Consider the following 5,506-nt stretch of genomic DNA (forward strand, 5'->3'; position numbering starts at 1 on the left):
TTGTCTGGTGAGGACTGCTCTCTGCTTTCAAGATGGCGCCTTGCTGCTGCATCCTCCAAGGGGGAAAAAACTAAGTCCTCACGTGGCAGAGGTAGAGGGCAAGCAAGCCCAATGCTGAGTGAAGCCTCTTTTATAAGGGTCTTAATCCCATTCATGAGGGGAGTAGCCCTCATGACTTAATCACCTCTTAAAGGCCCTACCTCTTCACACCATCACATTGGCCATTAAGTTTCAACACCTGAAGTTTGGAGGGGATACATTCAAACCATAGCATAGACATATAGATTCTATTTGAGGGAAGGTGTCTGCTGCTCTAAAATGAGCTGAGTGATTTCTTCTAGTTCAAAATAGTAAAGATAAGACAGTCTGAGTTTTTATTTTAATACAAATTTATGCTTAGTACAAATTAAACATAAAAATATGCAACCTTATTATAAAATGCTTCTGCCTGTAGACAGTGCTTTAAGTCCCCTTGCACAAATGCTTTCAGGAAAAAGACTGCAGTTCTGGTTATTGGAATGGGGATATCTGAGAGGAACTCGAGGGACTGAGAAGTTTGACCCCCTAGGCCCTTTGCCAGTGTTTCCCTTTGGTAAGTTTCCTTCTAAGAGTGAGAACCTGAAGTTGCCATGTTCTAACCGGTATGTTATGTAATTATAAAATGTCTTCCTCCTAGAGCCCCTCTGTGGGGGGGGGGGAGACCCTGTTAACAATTTCTTCTGAATCCTTCCAGAAATTTTCTTGAATTAACTTTACAGCACTCTGAAGGGACAAGGACAGAATGAAGCTAGTGAGATATATTGTTCACAGATCTAGCTCAGCAAAGGAAGGATGTATCAATATTATATCTGCTTTTTTCCCTTTTCTGATTATAGTGAATTTAAATTTGCAGCTGTAAGATTGCCTTACCGTGAACTTTTACATTTTATATTATTAAGCAAAATCCCAACAGGGAAGTACTAGCTAATGAGTTTTGTTTTGTCATCATGTTGGGCTTTTACAACACACTTTAAAACATCCAACATCTTGAAACAATTAACAAAACCATTGAATTCACAGAGAGTTGGTTTGTTTGTTTTAAGGCCTATAAACATAGAGGGATTTATTTTTAACTCCATATCTATGCTGCCTGGTTTGAGATTTCACTTCTGCAAAATAGTTAGAGGTCAGACAATCTATTTTGTCACTGTGGTTTCATTTTTTGCTGTTCAATTTGAGGGATAAAAGAAATAGTTGGAAGATACAACTGATTCAAATATATTTTGGAAGTATCTACACAATGTATAAACATATGACCAAAAATAGAAGCTGCATAATACTGTAAATGTACTCAATGCTATTGAGGTGTTCACTTTAAAGTGGTTAATTTTCCATTATGTGAATCTCACCTCAATAAAAATAATTTTTAAAAGATGGTATTTAAGGACATTCTACCTTTTGCAAAGCAAATCTAATCAAAAGATTTTTTTAGATCATCATCTCTGACAAAAACAAGAATTAACCTTTGTTAACAATCTACTTTGGGGCCGGGCGCGGTGGCTTACCCTGTAATCCTAGCACCCTGGGAGGCCAACGTGGGCGAATTGTTTGACCTCAAGAGTTCGAGATCAGCCTGAACAAGAGCAAGACCCCATCTCTACTAAAAAATAGAAAGAAATTAATTGGTCAACTAAAAATATATAGAAAAAATTAGCTGGGCTTGGTGGCACATGCCTGTAGTCCCAGCTACTCAGGAGGCTGAGGCAGTAGGATCGCTTGAGCCCAGGAGTTTGAGGTTACTGTGAGCTAGGCTGATGCCACGGCACTCTAGCCTGGGCAACAAAGTGAGACTCTGTCTCAAAAAAGAAAAAGAAAAAAAAAGAATCTACTTTGGGCAAGACCCTTTGCTAAAAGCTTTCCAATAAACAGTAGATATAATAAATAAATTATTACAGTACTTTAGAAGGTGAGAGGTACTATGAGGAAAGAAATAAAACAGGACAAAAAGGATTAGAAGAGACAAAAGGGTAGGGAGCAGAATTAAAAATGGTGGTCTTGGTAGGCCTCATTGAGACAGTAACATTTAAGAAAACATTCAAAGGATGAGAAGATGATCAAGGTGATATCAGGTTTCTGGGGGAAGAAATCTGGAAGAAGGAGGCAAAGGAAACAACCAGTCCAAAGGCCCTGAGGCAGGGATATGTTCAAGGAGTGGCAAGGTTAGCATGGCTAGAATGGAGTAACCAAAAGGAAAGTGGTAAGAGATAAGATCAGAGAGGTAATTGAACGGCTAACACCCTTGGAGGCTGTGATGAGGGCCCTGGGTATTGCTCTGAGTAAACTGGGGAGCCCTTAGCAGACTTTAGGAGCCATGGCTGAAGCAGAAGATTGTGTTGAGAATAAAGTGGAAGACGGAAGAGGAGGAGGGCAATGGAGGAGACCTATTGGGAGGCTATTTCTGTACCCCATTGTCTTTCACCCCAAGTGAAAGAAAATGATAGCTATGACCAGTGAAATAACAACAGAGTGCAAAATGGTTAGATTCGAAACATATTTTGAACATGGAGCTCACAGAATGTCTGACAGATTGGATTCGAGGTATGAAAGAGAGTCAAGGATGAGTTCAAGGTTGGGACTTGAGCAGCTAGAAGGAGTGAGCTGCCATGCACTGAAATGAAGATGGCTTTGAGTGAAGGGGGTGTGAAGGAGATATGGGGGCGGGAGGGGAGGGGGCTGCAGTGACGATCAGAAGTTCAGTTTGGCACAATTTAGATTTGAAATGTCTGTTAGAAACCCAAGTGGAGATAGCTCATAGAATTGAGGTGCTTTTTGGAAGTATTGAGCTATCCAGTCCCTCAGCCTCCTTACAAAGCAATACTATTTAATTATGGTGATATCTGTCAAACCCAATGTTTTCTTTTTCTCTAAAGACTGAGGTCTTCACCCTGCTCTATTGTCAAATTGTAACATAATTCTTCCATACTTCACTTCACATCCCCTCACCTACTTTTCTAGATGGGAATATAAATTTATTTCAGCCAATGCATATCTCTTTTTAAAGAAAAAAGGATGCTACTGCAATTTACTGCTATTTTAAGAAAGCTATGACTACATATCTTCCAACAATTATGTTAAAAGGGCCCACGAGTGGTGATCGTCAAGGTGTATCTCCCAAGACTGTGCATGAGATCCAGCCAAGTGAAGTGTGACATCTCCCTAAAGGAACCTGTACCCTTATGGCGACAATATATATGGCACATCATATCACCGGGGTTAGTTTCCTCTGGCTGCTGTAACAAAGTACCACAAACTTGGTGGCTTAAAATGACAGGAATTTATTCTCTTACAGTGCTGGAGACCAGAAGTCCAAAGTCAAGGTGTCAGAGCAGGGACACGCTACCTCTGAAGGTCCAGGGAGAGGATCCTTTGTCCTTCTCCCCATCTCTCTATTCTCTTCTTAGTGTGTCTGTGTCCAAATTTTCTTTATCTTACAAAGATACCAGTCATCGAATTTAGGGCCTACTCTAATCTAGTATGACCTTATCTTAAGCTCATTGCATCCACAAAGACCCTATTTCCAAATAAGGTAGCAAGGGTTAGGACTTCAACACATCATTTCTGGGGGACACACTTCAACCCATAACAACACCAAACCTCAGTTAATCATTCATTTATTCACTAATAACCTTACCTGCACTTGGCATACTTGTAAACACCGGGTATACAAGAACAAACAAGGTAGCATAGTCCTTGCCCTCAGAGAGCTTATGATTTAGTGTGGCAGGCAGACGCTTGCAATTCAATGTGTTAAGAGAGAACAGCGTAACATGGGAATTCACAGAACAGACATTTCACTCAGCCTAGACCGCCAGAGAAATGCTCTCTGGAGTAAGAGGCATCCTAACTAAGACCTAGATGGTGGAGTGGGAGGCACCGGGAAAAGGATTCCAAGCCGAGGGACCACAATTGTTGAAGTCCAGATGTCAAAGAAATCATGCTGCTGTCTGGAGACCACTGTGGTATCTAAGTGATGCCAGTAGCTGTGACAAGAAATGACGGCGGAAGGGCTCTGTGCCGGACAGGAAGTAGCTTTCTAGTTGGTGGGCCACTAGACCTCTGCAGAGGCAACCCCACGGGAATCAGAACTCTGTGACTGAGGGCAAGAGCAGCAAGATGCTGCAGCGTGTGGACGACAGGATGAGGCACCTCCCGAGAGAGACCTTCATTGGCACTTTCATGGCTTTGATCAAGCATTTGAATTTGATCCTTTGTGACTGTAATGAGTTCAGAAAGATCAAACCAAAAAACTCCAAACAAGCAGAAAAAGAAAAGAAGTGAGTCCTCAGTCTGGTGTTGCTATGAGGGAAGAACCTGATCTCAATGACAGTAGAGTGGCCTCCTCCTAAAGATAATGGTATTGCCCTAAGTGCCACTTGCTGGAGCTGCTGGGGGCAGCTGGCGTTCCCATGCCTAAGGCTACTGCAGGACCTGCTGGGCCAGTCCTTGGGTTAATGAGCCATCCCAAGAAGTGATGACCCCCCCTTCCCGCGCCCGCCCCCCCCAAGGAAGAGGTACTGTGGCTGCTGCTCCCACAGCCAGTATTGCAGGGCCCTGACCCAGTCCCCACCTGGCCGTGGGGGTCCTCCCCCACCTATGGGTGGAGGAGCACCCCTTCCAGGCATGATGGGCCCACCACCTGGTATGAGGCCTTCCAATGAGGATTCCCCTCTGGATGAGGGCCTCCAATGGGCATGTCTCCTCCAGGGATGCGGCCCCTCCCCCAGGAATTCACCCACCAAGGCCCTAGACTCATCTTGGCCCTCCTCAGCTCCCTGCCTGTTTCCTGTAAGGCTGTATATAGTCCTTTTATTTCCTTGTGGCCTATGAAACTGGTTTTTAATACACTTTTAAGAGAATATTATAAATGAAAAAAAAAAAAAGAAAAGAAAAAGAAATGACAGGGGATGGATCATGGAGGACAGACTTTGTAGGCATGTTAAGGACAGGACTTTGTCCTCCAGTCCTCCAGTGAGGTCTCCAGACAGAGAGTGTCCCATTACTCTGTTCCATGACTGTGGTCATTTGTCACTCTGGTAATAAAGCACCAACATTTGCAAGTAGTTTATTTCTTATATAAATGAAATCAGATTCTATGATATGCCCAAATTTACATTGTTTTCCCTCACTTGCTTTAAAATGATGGAGAGAGGCAGAGCTATGACTGTCACGCAGGAAATTGTGTATAATGTATTGTTCCCATAATTTGTTCTGAATATGAATGTCCTTCTTCAGGTATATGCCATATGTCAAGAAGGTAGAGAACCACATCTTTAGGCAATGGGACATTATTGAAAGGTTTTTAATTGGAGAGTAACATGATCAGATCACTCGAGTTGCATTTTGGAATGTGGATCAGAGAGGGCTGAGTGTAGAGAGCAGATGAAAGACTGTGGGAATACCGGTAATGATAGCCTACACTTCAGTAGCAGCAATGAAAATGCAGAGAGGTAAACAGATTTTAAGGGTA

The 5,506-nt window shown here is 42.7% G+C and overlaps 1 pseudogene; it reads left to right on the forward strand.

The window, feature by feature from the left end:
• The first annotated feature begins 4,128 nt into the window (after nucleotides 1-4,128).
• LOC105855651 (small nuclear ribonucleoprotein-associated protein B' pseudogene) lies at nucleotides 4,129-4,786 on the forward strand (annotated as a pseudogene).
• Nucleotides 4,787-5,506: the final 720 nt, after the last annotated feature.

This window comes from Microcebus murinus, chromosome 12 (genome assembly GCF_040939455.1).
Source record: "Microcebus murinus isolate Inina chromosome 12, M.murinus_Inina_mat1.0, whole genome shotgun sequence".
NCBI classification, from domain to species: domain Eukaryota; kingdom Metazoa; phylum Chordata; class Mammalia; order Primates; family Cheirogaleidae; genus Microcebus; species Microcebus murinus.